The sequence below is a fragment of the Podarcis bocagei genome (assembly GCF_964188305.1).
Source record: "Podarcis bocagei genome assembly, chromosome: 8".
Classification (NCBI taxonomy): domain Eukaryota; kingdom Metazoa; phylum Chordata; class Lepidosauria; order Squamata; family Lacertidae; genus Podarcis; species Podarcis bocagei.
Genome location: NC_138133.1, coordinates 55,047,369 through 55,065,212, shown reverse-complemented (window position 1 = coordinate 55,065,212; position 17,844 = coordinate 55,047,369).

The window sequence follows — 17,844 nt, the reverse complement described above, 5'->3', positions numbered from 1 at the left end:
AGCTGCATTTGGCAGCATTCCTGCAAGTGCATGTCATATCAGAGTATAAGGCTCAGACGTGGTTGCTTGCCAGCTGTTACTTAAAGCACCCTTACACCATTTTGAGTATTCTTGTTCTCCAGGCTAAACAGCAAGGTATTGCCAACTGAGAGTCTTTTATCTGACCGAAAGTTAAACTTTCAGTTCATGGCTGAGCTGATAACAAGTACCGGAAGCCAGTAGGTGGTTAGGATGGTATTTGAAACTCAGGTTGCCTCTGCTGAATGTGGTTGCGCTGTTTCTTTCCTTAAAAAGTCAGAAAAACCACAGTAACTGTTTCATGAAGGGGCTTAAAGCAATAACAACATATAGTTTGAGATTCATGGAGCTGCAATGGACTTGAGCAAAGCTACTGCATTTTTTGACACTTTCTTTGTTCTTTTTGACACACTCACAGTCTGCTTTTGAAATTCAGACTGCAATCCTGTGCAGCCTTATTACCCGCAATGAAGCCTCACCGATTTGGGGGCTTACTTCTGAGTAAATAGGATCATACTGCTCCCCAAGTTTCTAAAGCAGATTGCCAACAAACAAGGGGGGGGGACAAATCTAAAGCCCCTTAGACTTATGGAACTAGTTTGATGGTATTCATATATACCTTAAGGTATATATTCATATATACCTTATGCTTTCTCAGAACGTACCCATCTGCTGTACACTCTATTGGCAAAGTTAAACACAGGTGGGTACTGTATTACCAGCACACAGCATATAAAAGCCAGGCACAGATCTTTCTTAAACATATGCATAGAATATCCTCAGTCAGTGAAACTAACCTTAAACTACCGGTATATAAGCTGCTAAGTTATGCAACATAAAGCACAGTTTAGCATCAAATATAAGCAATCACAGAGATTCTGGAGTAAAACAAACATTAGCAATGAAAAGAATAATGCTCCACTGTGGCTAAATGTCAATATAAATAGCAATGTGCTACAATTAAAGTTGATTTGGCCTTTCCAATAGAAGTCTGATTTTCTGGGATTAATCTCGACCTTTTCAAGTTGCATCAGGCTGAAATAAGTTGTCAGAACAGATGTGAATTTTATTTGCAAAGAACAATTGTAATGTTGTAACCCTTAGAGGGCCAATGTTCTCCAGATTGCCTGGCAGATGAATGCATCAGACATGGACATTTTGATAATTGTAGCCATGGAGCAAAATCCTTCCATGTCAAAAGATGATAATGATTTTAATTTTCATAAAAGAAAGATGCACAGTGGATGTGTTTACCTTGGATGACTGCTTCCTTCTGCAGCACTGAGACATTTTCCCTTGTATATCTTTGTAATATGGCTGAGATCTCAACACACAGGCATTATCATATCTCCATGAATTTTTTTTGAGGGGGGGTACCCTGGCCCTGTTATGAGATCTTTTACCTATTATGTAGTTTTGGAAGTCTAGGAAGCTCAATTCATTAGACTCAATTTAGGGAGAATTGGGTGGAAATTGTGGCTTTCACTAAAGCTCCCCCACCATACCTTTAACCCCATAATTCAAACACTGTCTCTGTGCAACAATTCACAAAGTAAGAAATCCTTTAGGCAGAAAAACCTGAATTATATTACAGAATTTAGAAATTTACAGAAGAAGAGAAGTGCTGCCACCACCAGATGCCAAAAATGAGGCTGCAATCTTACGCATATAATTGTAACTAAGCCCACTGAAACTTATAAACAAGCACAGGGTTGAGCTACAATTGTAAGCATACCACTGAAATCAAAAGGACTTACATAGGCTGAATGGGGCTTAGTCCCAGAGAAATGAGTACAGCGGTACCTCGGGTTAAGAACTTAATTCGTTCTGGAAGTCTGTTCTTAACCTGAAACTGTTCTTAACCTGAAGCACCACTTTAGCTAATGGGGCCTCCCGCTGCCACTGCACCACCGCTGCACGATTTCAGTTCTTATCCTGAAGCAAAGTTCTTAACCCGAGGTACTATTTCTGGATTCAGGTCTGTAACCTGAAGCGTATGTAACCCGAGGTACCACTGTATACAACTGCAGCCTTCAATGAGGATGTCAAGCTTCACTTCTCCTTATTCCCTCCCCCATCCCATTCTAACATTTGGTTTGTACGATTTTGATAGAGCTGATCTCCATGCAGTACCATTTCCACAGGAAGAAAAAATGCCCCCTTTATCTGCATAGATCTGAATAATGTGCTGATTACAGTCTCAAGATGCTGGAAACGGGTGGGGACAAGATTTTCAGGAGAGGGGTAAATTTAAATCAAGTTTGCTTCCTAAGTGGAATCAGCCAGTATCAGTGCCGGATTTACATATAAGCTAAACAAGCTACAGCTTAGGTCCCCACTCTCTTGGGGGCCCCCAAAAAAATTAAAGGGAAAAAAAACCTGGATGTACATTTCCAAAATAGAAGATAAAAAACAAATAAAATAAAACTTACCTATAGCAACAGTGCTTTGTGTTGTGTAGGCTCCTGTGATGTAAGTAATGGGCCCCACCTGCTAGCCTGCTCCCTAAAATATCACTGGTTTGCTCATGTCTGTATCAATTACTTTGATAAAAATCATATTTTGTTATGTGCAAATGGCTTTAGATACCTATTAGGCCCATAAATTACCATATAGCATATATTCAACACAAAAAACAGCAACAATTTGTTGTTGACAAAGAACAACTGGACATATAAAGGGTCCCATATAAAGGGTCAGTAGCTTAGGGCCTCTTCAAACCTAAATCCGGCCCTGGCTAGTGTAGAGGGCCAGAGACACCTTTCTGACACCAGCGTCACTGCAACTTATCTAAGTGGTTCTAGGGAGAAGCTTGGTCACCTGGACGCACCAGTGGAACCAATCCAGCCCTGCCATCAGTGCGTCTGTGCAGCCCGAACTTCACCACTACCCCACCCTAGTCCCCATTCAAGTAAGCTGCAGGGACACCAGTGTTGGAAGGGCAGCTGCCGATGCACCAAACTGACCACTAATGATACTATGATAAGTATTTGCTGTACGTATGCATGAACACCAGTGGATGGCACTAGTCGCTGTACAAGATGTCAGAGACAAAACAAGGCCACACAGCTCACTTTCCCTTCCACATTCACCCAACATGCTTCTGGACATGCTATGTGATTGGTCACATAGTTTGGTTAAAGAAAAACAGTGGTGCAGGGCCAATCGCTGGATCTGGACTATGATTTGAAGGCAGAAAGCTTTGAACTTTTGCCCTTGCTATAGTCCCAAATGGAACCAACCCCTCACTTCCCATCCATATTGTTTGCAATGGGAGATTTCTTTCCACTACAAGTTGCAAGTGTGTCTGTACATGGAGGGGGGGATCTGATTCCAATCAGGACCATGGAGCAATCCAGTTTGTTGGCGATGCCCGCCCACCCCACCCCACACACCAGGCCAGCTATTGGTTAATGAAAAAGCAACTATGCAAGACAAAACTACATGACAAAACATCACATCTACTTTGGTCCAAAGTTGTACCAACTCTGAAATTGTATTCAAGATTTTTATCCAAAGTGGACATCCTGCAACTCAAAGAATTGTAGTTGCAGGTCATTACCTTATTTGCATTAGCTTATTTTTATTTTTTAACTTTAGTGTGTTCCATTTGGATTTTGCATTTAAAAAGAAAGCAAAAGTGGATGTTGCTGCGAGTGTAATTCCCTGTGGAGGTTTATCTAAAAGGAAATAACCTTTCTCAAACATATCCTCCCAGCCAAGCACACAACTCTGATTCTTGAAATGAATTTGTTTATTATTTTGTCTTTCTGGGACCTTAACCTCTATGCCCAGAGAACTCTGGAAACTAGAGTATTTTTGTTGACAAAGACAAGGTAATTGGTCTGAATTGGCTCTCTGGTGAGCTGGACCTTAGACAGACGAGGGGAAAGACAGAGCATCCTTTTTCTTTTTCTTTTATGTATAGCAGTCAGAAGATGTCTCTGAGGCTTCCTATACGTGACTTCACATTCTAATGCGTTTGCACCAACAGATGGTTTAGATACAAATCTGTTAACTTCATTTGGGCAAATGGTCCCATACCAGAAACAAAATCCAGTTTTTAAAAACCACATTTTGCTTGAAGCTGTAAGTTAACATTTTCAAAGAAGTTGGAGAAAATTTTACTAGTGTCTATTATGTTAATCATCATACCTGTCATCAGATAATAGGCTTCTGTAACAGACGGGGACTCTAAAAGGAAATTTATGCTTTTTAAAAGGGCATTAAAATGTCTTTGTACATTTTGATTTATGTGTCTTACACACACACACACACACACACACACACACACTCTTTTACATGTTTGCAATTTCCCATCAGTTTTGTTATGATCATTTCTGCTTCAGAATAAGTTAGTATCTGCTCTGTCAAGCATAATGAGGCAAGTTCTTCTTTTGCTGTTGTTGTTGTTATATTAAAAAAAAGTGTCATTGCTGGGAAGGATCTGATCAGTGAATGAAAGCTGGGGAAAAGACTGCTTGGGGAAACCTAATTACTCCTAAGGGAACTTCCAACATCTCTGAGTCCTTTCTTGACAAGGTAGCCTATTGGATAGCTGCCATGAAAAGCAAAAGTATGGCTTTTATGGGTGTTGAACTGTGTTCTGCAGGAGCTCAAAAACACCAAGGCCAGAGGATTTACCACATGGGACCGACTTTTCTATTCCTGCTGATATTACACTACTGTAGCTGTTATAACTCAACAGCCTTCACACACACACACACACACACACACACACACTGAATTTGTCATTACGGATGTGATTACAGGTGCAATTAAATGCTTTAAAATCAGATAGATTACAATGGACAATTGAACACGTGTGCAACTGCTTCCCAATTCTGGTAAGCATTATTGGGAGTCTCACCTCTCTCTCCACCATCAGAGGTACCTTTGGATTAAAGTGGATTTCAGATGTCCAGGTCTGAAAGGCAACTGCCATAGGGACCTGTCTCCTCACAGACAGAATGGTAGTAACTGCTGATGTGTGTAGTCAAAGCTATGGCAGGAGCATCACCAAGTGAGCAGCTACTCAGACCCTGCCAGAATGTGCCACATATGCAGTGGCGTAGCGTGGGTTGTCAGCACCCGGGGCAAGGCAAGTAATTTGCGCCCCCTAACCCGTGGATTTGCGCCCCCTAACCCTAACCCCCAGATGTTGCACCCGGTGCGGCTGGGCCCCCCCCCCTGCACCCCCCACGCTACGCCACTGCACATACGCACATTTTCCAGGCGAGCCCCAATGGCAACTTGTGCTTGCATGATGATGCCTGTTTTCTTTGGGAAATAGGCAAATTGCATTTATTCATTTTCTAAATTGAACTGTTCCCAGGGCTTTGAGTAGGTTATAGGGGAAAACGGGATTTCTCAATGGGCTTAGAACAGGAGCCTCTGAGAAGAAAATGCAGAGCCCTCCATCCCCATGACCACCAGCCCAGTCCCCTGCATCAGCATGCTTGTTTGTATTAAATTCTCCAAAGGGAAAAATGTTCATGATGAGGTTGCTATTAGCGAATTTCAAAGTTCATCAGTAGAAAACGAAGTAGAAAGAACTAACAAAATCCAGGGCAGTGATTTAGAATTGCATGTTGTTGTTTAGTCGTTTAGTCATGTCCGACTCTTCGTGACCCCATGGACGAGAGCATGCCAGGCACTCCTGTCTTCCACTGCCTCCCGCAGTTTGGTCAGGCTCATGTTTGTAGCTTCAAGAACACTGTCCAACCATCTCGTCCTCTGTCGTCCCCTTCTCCTTGTGCCCTCCATCTTTCCCAACATCAGGGTCTTTTCCAGGGAGTCTTCTCTTCTCATGAGGTGGCCAAAGTATTGGAGCCTCAGCTTCACGATCTGTCCTTCCAGTGAGCACTAAGGGCTGATTTCCTTAAGAATGGATACGTTTGATCTTCTTGCAGTCCATGGGACTCTCAAGAGTCTCCTCCAGCACCATAACTCAAAAGCATCAATTCTTCGGCGATCAGCCTTCTTGATGGTCCAGCTCTCACTTCCATACATCACTACTAGGAAGACCATGGCTTTAACTATTCGGACCTTTGTTGGTAAGGTGATGTCTCTGCTTTTTAAGATGCTTTTTTTTTTTGCCATTGCCTTTCTCCCAAGGAGCAGGCGTTTTTTAATTTCGTGACTGCTGTCACCATCTGCAGTGATCTTGGAGCCCAAGAAAGTAAAATCTCTCACTGCAATTTGTAATTTGGTCCCTTGTTCCTGTGCCTCTTCTAAATCCAGCTTGCACTTCTGGGAGTTCTCGGTCCACATACTGCTTAAGCCTGCCTTGTAGAATTTTAGCATAACCTTGCTGGCGTGTGAAATGAGTGCAATTGTGCGGTAGCTGGAACATTCTTTGGCACGTCCCTTCTTTGGGATTGGGATGTAGACTGATCTTCTCCAGTCCTCTGGCCACTGCTGAGTTTTGCAAATTTGCTGGCATATTGAGTGTAGCACCTTAACCGCATCATCTTTTAAAATTTTAAATAGTTCAGCTGGAATATCATCACTTCCACTGGCCTTGTTATTAGCAATGCTTTCTAAGGCCCATTTGACTTCACTCTCCAGGATGTCTGGCTCAAGGTCAGCAACCACACTACCTGGGGTGTATGAGACATCCATTTCTTTCTGGTATAATTCCTCTGTGTATTCTTGCCACCTCTTCTTGATGTCTTCTGCTTCTGTTAGGTCCTTTCCACTTTTGTCTTTTATTATGGAAATCTTTGTACGAAATGTTCCTTTCATATCTCCAATTTTCTTGAACAGATCTCTGGTTTTTCCCATTCTATTGTTTTCCTCTATTTCTTTGCATTGCTCGTTTAAGAAGGCCTTCTTGTCTCTCCTTGCTATTCTTTGGAAATCTGCATTCAGTTTCCTGTACTGTATCTTTCACTATCTGCCTCGCATTTTGCTTGCCTTCTCTCCCCCGCTATTTGTAAGGCCTCGTTGGACAGCCACTTTGCTTTCTTGCATTTCATTTTCATTGGGATGGTTTTAGTTGTTGCCTCTTGTATAATGTTACGAGCCTCTGTCCATAGTTCTTCAGGCACTCTGTCCACCAAATCTAAATCCTTAAACCTGTTCCTCACTTCCACTGTGTATTCATAAGGGATTTGACTTAGATTGTATCTTACCGGCCCAGTGGTTTTTCCTACTTTCTTCAGTTTAAGCTTGAATTTTGCTATAAGAAGCTGATGATCTGAGCCACAGTCAGCTCCAGGTCTTGTTGTTGCTGACTGTATAGAGCTTCTCCATCTTTGGCTGCAGAGAATATAATCAATCTGATTTCGATGCTGCCCATCTGGTGATGTCCAAGAGTCGTCTCTTGCAGTGGCGTAGTGTGGGGGGTGCAGGGGGGGCCGGCCGCACCGGGCGCAATATCGGGGGGCGCACTCACAGCTCTCTGCCCCTGCTAAAATCCATGGGTTAGGGGGCGCAAATTACTTGCCTTGCCCCGGGTGCTGACAACCCACGCTACGCCACTGGTCTCTTGTGTTGTTGGAAAAGAGTGTTTGTGATGACCAGCTTGTTCTCTTGGCAGAACTCTATTAGCCTTTGCCCTGCTTCGTTTTGAACTCCAAGGCCAAACTTGCCAGTTGTTCCTTTTATCTCTTGACTCCCTACTTTAGCATTCCAATCCCCTATAATGAGAAGAACATCCTTCTTCTTAGAATTGCATAGCTGGGATTTTAATAGCTGCAACTACAGAACTCTAAATGTCAAAAGGAAACAAGCAATGTGTGAACAGAGTAGCAACATTTCCCACTATCTGTACTCAAAATACGGAATAGATCATTGATGCTGTATGGATGGATATGCCAGGACTTTTAAAATATTTCAAATATGGATGTTATTTGGATATCATAGCTGGCTATCAGTTTCCTAGAAGGGGCTGCTATTTTTGAAATCAGATGCCTCCTAGTGGCTTGCTCTGTGTCTGCCTTTGTATCCTAGAATTTAATGACTTAAGAGGCTCTGAAAGCTGACTCTAAATCCTGCTCTGCAACAGATATTCTAGGAGTCCAAAAACTTTCAAGGAAATTGGCATTTTACAAAAAACAACAAAACAGGATGGGTTTATTACTGTACCAAGACAAAATGCTTCATCCCACATAACATAGCTTTACTTACTAAGCTAGTACAGGGCTAGAAAACCTCTTGCCCAGATGTGGGGAACGTTTAGCCCTCCATATGCTGCTGAACTACAACTCCAGCAAGCATCAGTTAGCAAGCATGCCCAATAGCCAGGGATGGTCCCACTGAAATCAGTGCAGCTTACTTCTGAGTAGATATGCACTGGATTGCAGTGTGGGAGTTGGAAGATCAAAATGGCACTAGCATGTGCATGCCTGATGTTGCACAACTGATATTTGCTGCCCTTTATTTTCAACCCTATCTAATGCCAGGAGGTGACTCACTTCACCCTGCCTAATGGCATTACAACCTTGATATCAACTCTTCAGTTATGCAGGTGTATGGAAACTTTTTTGTTTGATGGAACCGATGCTAGACAAAACTTGGTTGGAATAAACTAAAGCATCTGGTGGGAAAATAGAATAGATATGCACCAGGGCAGTTTCCTCTTGCTGTACATTATTATTACAATCAATATCACTTATGTTCAGTCATGTGGATTGTCTTCATATTAGTTATGCTTCATTTTGTATTATGAAAAAGGATATATTTGAAAACTGATCAACATAAATTATGCAGCTCCTAAGTAATTTCTGATTTAAACTGTGTTTCATATGGTGAATTACTAGTCTAGAGTTATCTTGATTTCAATGTGCTTAATGTGTGTTACATTAAAACTGGAGAGGGTGTTATATTTATTCCATTAAAAGTAACTATGTTGGGTTAAGCAAGCAAGGGTCAACTCTATCACTGATCTGGCTTATAAGACAGAAACCACACCCCACAATTATATATGATAAGTCACTTCAAAGTTAGAATCCTCTCAATACCAATGGATGTTTGATTTCAGAAGTTTGCTTTCTTAGGAAAAACCAGGAACTTGATCTCAATAAGCAAACAGATCAAGGCTGTGCCTTGGAAGACAATCAAGTGAAACATAGAATTCAGCTTTGACCCCAGCCATATCTACTCAGAAGTAAGTTCTATCGAATTCATTGTGCCTTATTCCCAGGGTAAGTAGATTTTGAATCAGAGGTAGCAGGTGTGCTGGCTTATTGCCATGACACTTTCTTCTATTCTGCCTGAACTATGTTCTTATTTAGTTCATGAGTATTTAAGCCTATAGGCATGAAGCTAAAATCAAATCTGTTCTAACGCAGTAGAGCTCAGGGTTATGTTTGGGAAATGGAAGTTTTCCACTCTCACCCTGTACCCTTCTTGTGAAACATAACCCATAGGCTTCTCATACAAATCCTTCCATTAGGTAGAGTGATGCAGGTGCCTCAGGCAGCAGCTGCTGAGGGGTGACAAGATCTTGGAGTACGGAGCTGTGTGTGCCATGTGGTCTGGGCTTGTGACCTCTAAGCTTGCCTGTTGCCCGCAGGTGCTGTGGCAGCACCAATCTGGTCAGCTTCCATACATTGAATGGGAAAGAAGCACCATCTTCTGCTTTGCCTCAGGTGGCAAAATAACTTAAGCTGTCCCTGCATATAAAATCTAAAAAGATGTTATGATTGCGTACCTGCCTGCCCCAATATTGCTTTAGCCCAGCAGTTTCGTATATAAAACTACTCTGTACTTGGTTGCACTGAGCAATGGCATGCATATCTCCACAGACCAAATAAGAGATATTGAGATATCCACCCTGGGTATCACATTGCAGCCCTGGTGGGAATAACAGTTTATATGGTTGTTTGACATATACGGTATATTTGTGTGTTCCAAAGAATGTATAAAGCAGCCATACAGTGGTGTGTATCAAAGACATTACAAACTTTAGGTCCAGTCCAGAAGCATATAAATAAACCTAAGTCCTGATTGGTGGGATCATTAAGTATTTAAGGCCCATGGAACACAAGAAACTATCTTTTTTCAGCTCACTGTTTTTTACACTTGGATTCATAGAGCTGGAATTAGTCCATCCCTTTGCCTATGTGAGAAACCTACAGCAACTACAGCATCCTGATAGGCAGTCATCCAGCTGCTGTTCCTAAAAACAGCTAATAAAGAAGAATCCATTACTTTCCGAGGCAACCTATTCGACTGTCAAACAGCTTATACCATCCGAGGGTTCTTCCTAATCTTTAGTCTAAAGAATTTTTATTTTTATTAGAATCCATTGGTTTGGGTGCAGAGCAACAGAAAACAAATTTGCTCCATCCGTTCTGTTATTCTGTAAAATGGTCACCTGAATTTACATATATACAACCCTACATTTTTAAGCTGTGGCTGAAAGCAACTCTGTACTGGTAAGTAAGAACATCTGAAATCTAGCCCATTTCGACAGCAAACAAGAGTGGAAACCACTTTAGACTCTTGGAGTAAAGTCACTTTAATTTGGGATAAGAGCTGCAAGTACGTACAATGTCCACACACACTAATGGTGCTTTCACATGGTCAGTGTAGTCACAGCAGGAGCATAAGGAGAAGTCTTCTGGATCAAAACAAGAGGGCACCTGCATTAGTATCATGGTTCCCACTATACCAGACTTTTGGGAAGTCAACAGTGAAGGCAATGATTGACCACAGTAACTGGTATTCAGAGGTACACAACTTCTGAATATGGAGAGTCCATTGAGTTAGCATGGCTAAAGGCCACTGAAAAGCCTATTCACTAATGTCCTAGCACATACTGCCTCCACGTACGCCTACCTGCATTCAGTATGGAAGTCCAAAGGCGTTTCTAAATGTATTGAGGTGATCACACTTAGAATCCTTCCAGCAATCAGAAACCCTTTGTTGTCAGGGTACCTGGCCACAGAGAAGATGCTATGCATTAGCAGTCAAACATATATAGGCATATTCAGCCTCCCATGCTGTGAACAGGAAGACTTGAAGTGGAGCCAGTGCATGCTGGGACACTGGGTACAATGCTTCTTTTCATGAAGCCTCTCTCAACTTTATGGCCACATGCATTTGCCCCAAAAGGATGGATAGGGCTGTTGTTGTGGTTGTCGTTTAGTCGTGTCCGACTCTTTGTGACCCCATGGACCAGAGCACGCCAGGCACTCCTGTCTTCCACCACCTCCCGCAGTTTGGTCAGACTCATGTTTGTAGCTTCGAAAACACTGTCCAACCATCTCGTCCTCTGTCGTCCCCTTCTCCTTGTGCCCTCCATCTTTCCCAACATCAGGGTCTTTTCCAGGGAGTCTTCTCTTCTCATGAGATGTCCAAAGTATTGAAGCCTCAGTTTCACGTTTTTTCCTTCCAGTGAGCACTCAGGGCTGATTTCCTTAAGAATGGATACGTTTGATCTTCTTGCAGTCCATGGGACTCTCAAGAGTCTCCTCCAGCACCATAACTCAAAAGCATCAATTCTTCGGCGATCAGCCTTCTTTATGGTCCAGCTCTCACTTCCATACATCACTACTGGGAAGACCATGGCTTTAACTATACAGACCTTTGTTGGTAAGGTGATGTCCCTGCTTTTTAAGATGCTGTCTAGGTTTGCCATTGCCTTTCTCCCAAGGAGCAGGCATCTTTTAATTTCGTGACTGCTGTCACCATCTGCAGTGATCATGGAGCCCAAGAACGTAAAATCTCTCACTGCCTCTATTTCTTCCCCTTCTATTTGCCAGAGGTGATGGGACCAGTGGCCATGTTCTTCGTTTTTTTGATGTTGAGCTTCAGACCATATTTTGCGCTCTCCTCTTTCACCCTCATTAAAAGGTTCTTTAATTCCTCCTCACTTTCTGCCATCAAGGTTGTGTCATCTGCATATCTGAGGTTGTTGATATTTCTTCCGGCGATCTTAATTCCGGCTTGGGATTCATCCAGCCCAGCCTTTCACATGATGAATTCTGCATATAAGTTAAATAAGCAGGGGGACAATATATAGCATTGCCTTACTCCTTTCCCAATTTTGAACCAATCAGTTGTTCCATATCCAGTTCATGGATAGGGCTACTGTGTTGCAATGGAAGGGGAAATGCTTCCTTGGAAATATGGCTCAGTTTCAGAGCACTAAATGATGAGAAGCCCTTTCTGTTTTGAAATCTGGTAACCTATAGCTCTCTGTGTGCTTGGAAACCTCAGCAACTGTATTAGTAAAATGGCCATGCAGCAGTAGAAGAAAAATAGGTTGCTCTGGCTTCATGCCACTACATTACCATCTGAGTAAATGGTAGCTAGCCATGTGTTCTGTCAAATACACAAGGCATGAAATTGGTCTAAGATTAGCCCTATGTGCCATTAATCCCGGAGTAGTTCTGGCCTTACAACAGCATACGATGAAAGAGACTTCTGATTGGTTGGAGAATATTCTGTATCAGGAGCACATCATTCCTTGGTTGTTTATTATAAGACTGAAAAGAAGCCACATGCCCATGTTGCTTTATGTTTTCCCTTTGCCGGCGGGGAGGGAATCAGTTAAATAGAATAAGCAAGCAGCTCACAAAAGGTAAACACCAAGAAGAGAAGATAACCAGATGGGATACTGTCAAGGTAGGTTGCATTTTTCTCTCAATTTAATGATAAACTCTTACAATTGATAAAATCTTCAAGCCAGCCTATGTTTGGTACAGAAAATAATTTGTGCAAGGGAAGCATCTGTTCATTATCATTCAAGGGTTTAATTGTATGTTTCTTATAACCTAGAGGTGTTTATATACTAACCACATGCATTTCCGTATGTCCAACATCTAAGAGAGAACAGGTTTTGTTTTGTTTTTTCGTCTCACAAAGAAAGGTAGCTTCAAATTAGGAAAGAGACAATATACAAGGAATGGAAGCTTGTGAAAACTCAAATGATTGTTCAAAGAATTCTACAACATCAAAAACTTATGAATGGTTTCTAGGGATGGAAGGGTCAGTTTATTCTGGTCCACATCAATTTCACATGTATTTATTCATAAGTCCATTTCTTTTTTCCATTTGAATTTTTAATATATATATTTGGGAATTCATATTTAAATTTGTATTTAATATGTACTTAAATATCCATTTTATCACAAAATATGTACTTAAATATACCATTTTATCTCAATGTGAATGCTTTAAAAACTTATTTTATCCTAAATACAAAATTTTAAAACGCTTTTTGGTACTTTCTTGATTCAAAAACTGTATCACAAAATTGGGGAAGTGTGAAAACTGAAGGCTAATTATGTTCTGATCTGTACATTTGCCTGGAAAGTTTGAATTAGATCAGGTCACTTAAAAATGTGGACCATTCTTCTCTAGCCCTAGAGGTATCAAGTCTACATCGGTAGTGGGCAACTTTGGGCCCATGGGCCAAAGCAGGCCAGCCAAGCCTTTGTGGTTGGCCAACAGGCTGCCTTGGTGAACCAAATCCACCTTTCCTATGCTTGACCATCATATGACTTCAGGTGTGCACAAGACGAGAAAGTTCATAAGAGGAATTCAAACTGTGGCTGCAAAGGAAGAATCAGGAACGCACCCCAAGAGACAGAAAAAGGCTTCAAATTCAAAAATTACCCAACTCAAGCTGCATATGTTTCAACCACCTGACATCTAACTTTCCCCCACTGCTCTTGTGCTGATGTAGATGGTGGGGGGAGGGCATTGGCAGCTTTCTGCCCCATGCCAAAGCCCCTCTACTACCCACCACTTGACAGGGTCCTGAACCAGCTGCTCCTCCTGTGCTGGAAACTTTAGGGAGAAAAGTACTGAACTCAAGGGCAACTGACACAATAAATGTCAGGTGCAGTTTTGAAGTTACAAAATTTATTGTTGAGGTCTCAGTCCCATTTCCAGAGTTATTTCTTTTTGTTTATGACTTGTACTCATATATTTACAGTGTAGTATTGATGGAATGTATTCAGTAATATTCTCTACTCCAGGTGCAATAAAAAATGACCTCAAAGAATGTGCTGTGGGGCATTTATCTATATTTTCATTGCAGCTTCCTGTATAGAATTAAGTGAAATTTTATGCCTGACTTGCTTTAATACCTTTAAGGGGTCCCAAATGAGTTCTTGTCCAAGGGCTCCCAAACTCTAGGGCCACCATTGCCTGCTTAGATGTTTAATCACTGAAGGACATGGTAATGAATATAGGACAGAGCTGTAGAACCTTCAGCACTATTCAAAGATGGTAGCGCCTTGCACAGCATATCTTGGTAAGACAATACATGTAACACTAGTATATGCCTATGAAATTTTGGACAGAATGCATATCAATGATACCTATTTCCCCAAATGAAGTTGTTGTTAAGTATAATTGTTTAATTTCACACAGAAATGGAGAATTCCTGTATGTATGTTGCTAAGGGTTTGACTGTGGAAAATTCCACTGGTGTTCTCTGCTAGCATTCACTTGAGTGTTTAACCTTAGAACATGTGACTAAGGTTTTTATTCACAAATTCACCGTTTTGAAAGTAGTTGCCTTTGCCTTTTGTTCAAAGGCACAGTCAGAGAAAGAGGTGATAAGATGCCTCTCCAGGAACTGCATCGCTTTAGGCTGGATACAGGCTAATGCAAACTATGGGAGAGACAGAGCATTTATTTCAGCTCTGATCATAATTATGTTATACATTTAAGAAAAAAAATCTATGCTTCCATATGCATATGATTTATACAACTTTCTAGATGTGTCATTGATGTTTTTGTGCCTGTTTTTGAAGAAGTTCGGGTTTGAAGAATAATTATGGGCCTGGACAATTTTTATTCCAAAAGGATTCAGTTTTTATGCATCCAATTGCTTCATGCTGAACAATATTAATATCCGCAATAGTTGTTTTAGCTCATATTGAATCCACTAATGTCAGGTGACCCAGGCCTTTATAGTCATGGCTTTACAGGACAGACAAGACTGGATACAACTAATGAAATTAATCACCAGGGGAACCATTTTTAAATATCCATCAACCCTCCCACTAACACACTTTTTTAGATGAAAGGATGCAATAATAATAATAATAATGAGATCCTCCAAGAATAGGCCTACTCCTCATGGGTTGCCTTGTAGATATAGGGGAAGGACCATGGATATGCCTGCCCCTCTATCATGTATACTGGATTTTCAGTAATGTGAACAATAAGAATGATACATGATGAGTAAATATAAGAATGATCTACTTTAGTTCAATCACTATCAGTATTAGAAACATAGAGAAGTGAGGTGCCCCAGCGTACAATTCAAAAAGATGACATCAGAATTTACTGTAAGTGGATACATATTCTAATAGTTTGATTCACAACTATAGCCTATAAGCAAAAATACACAAAATATATTAGCAGCAGCGATTCATGAATGTAAATGTGGTGCTAATAGGAAAAAGAGACTAAGGAGTTACAGTACATAAATCCCCCAAAGCCCTCAGCCTAATTAGTGAAGATAAACTGGTTGACAGATTGCACAGCTCGAAAAACATACAGCAAAGAAGGTTATAATATTTATTATTGTGGTATAAAGAGACTGATTAGACAGCCCTCACCCCCCCCCCATACATATAGATCTAATCGCTAGCTTCCACAAAGGATAACAACTTGCTCTGTCTGCTTGGTTTGATAAATTAATCCAGATCAGGTCCAAATAAAGGGATTTGCATTCTTTAGAGATTAATGAACTTCATGCTAGTAGAGAAGCATCGTCACCAAATGTGTTAATTGCATCGCTGCTAACTAGAACAAAATGCACCATCGCAGAACTGAGGGCAACTTCTCAGATTATACAAACACATCCATATGTAGGGAAATGTGCAAATCCAACGTGTTGGGAGTTTAGGGTCCCTGGTAAGATGCAAATATAATAATACAATAAGAATAAGAATAAGAATTATTATTGAGCGGCTTCCAACCGAATATTAAAAACACAATACAGCATCAAACATTAAAAGCTTCCCTAAACAGGGCCGCCTTCAGATGTCTTTTAAAATTAAAATAGTTGCTTATTGCCTTGACATCTCCTAGAAGGGCGTTCCACAGGGCGGGTGCCACTACCAAGAAGGCCCTCTGCCTGGTTCCCTGTAACCACACTTCTCGCAGCGAGGGAACCGCCAGAAGGCCGTCGGCGCTGGACCTCACTGTCCGGCACTGTCCGGGCTGAATGATATAAGCTCATAGATCTCCAGCCAGGCACAACCACACATTTATCAAGGTGAGTGCTTACACTTGCACAGGGTTCCTGCAACTTGTGCATTCACATGTAAGGAAACTGTAATACCTGAAGTAGCCTATGATTGTCCAAACACTATTCAAACTAGAGATGGATGAGCTTTCCCCCACTCAATTTAGATTCTGAAAGCCTCTGAGGCTTAGAAACATCCTCCCCACCTGTCCTCCTTAATCGCCAAAGAATTCTCGTTGCTAGCCTGCCCCTTTCTATCTAAACCAGTGATTCCCAACCTTTTCTTGGCCATGTCCCACCTAAGCATCTCTAAAATCCTGCTGCCCTCCTCCCCAATGCATATAATCCTTATTATTCAAAAAGTGGACTCCTATTCACATGGAGGAAGCCCAAAACAATGGTGACCGCTCCAACTGAGCAGCTACAGACTCTTGGGTTATTCTCTTCATGCAAAACCTTATTGCTGGGCCATGCTATACCAGAGCCAGTGACACGCCCAGCAAATACAGGGCTTGCATGGCATGAATTAGGGCAGCCACAAGAAATCTTTAGACATTACTGCTTCCACATAAAGTACTGCCACAGAGAAGAATTGTTCACTGGCACTAACATGGAGAGAATGAAGCAATTAGAAGCAATGAAGTTCTAAAAACTGGCACAGTAAGAATATTTTATGCAGTAGAACCATTTCTCATCATGAATGTTCAGGAATAGTTTGACACAAAAGGACATTACTGCCTCCACGCCCATCATTAAGGAAACTCTGCAATAATTCAGCATTGTGAACAGCGAGGAAACTGTTGCCAAGCAGGGTGTGGTAGGAGATGAAAGATAAAATGGATGGCAACCAGAGTCATTATAGGACCGATCTGGAAAGAGACCACCCATGAAGAATAGGTGATAGCTGTTTTATGTAGCAGCAAATTATGTGATGTGCTGTAGCTGGTGCAACTGCCAAGAACTTCATCCTGCAGGTGGAGAATGTTGTAGGAGAGCCTGGAGGTTCCCCAGAAAGCAAAAATGCCTTGTGAACGTGTTTCTGCACCTCAGGTGCTTCTAGTTGAAAAGTGCCCCAAATTCTGCTAAATATAGATTATTCTGGGGTATAAAACATGCTTGAACCAAAACCATAGCCGTTAACAGCTGTCAAAGGTGGGATCTGGTAATTGCTTAAGGACTAAAAGAGCTTTCTTTCGCCTCCAAACTATAGTGCAGACATCATTAGTATTAAAAACAATAACTGCTGCTTTATGGGAGTGGTCAAGTACAGAACGATGCTAGAGAGCTTCAAAAATGTAAGAGCTGTGTATGCAACCATAGGGAAAGGACCGAGCTTGCTACATGGTTGCATTCTTAGAATACAGGATGTGTAGTAAGGAAACATCTAAAAGTAGCACTCAGACAAGACTTTGGTCATTAGACTTTACTATGTCCTCGGAGACATCTCAATCTAACACAAACCCTCTCACGGATAAAGATATATTTGCTAAGCAATGATTGCCCCTTAAATATTTTTGAGGGTGTTCATTTTGTTAGTTTTGCTTTTAGAAAGTCGACATAGTGTAATTGGCCAGGTGCCACATGCCTTGGCTTTTGTTTTGTGTTTTATATATTTCCTAGAAGCAAACAAGAAATTATCCATACTGAAGGCAAGATGCTAG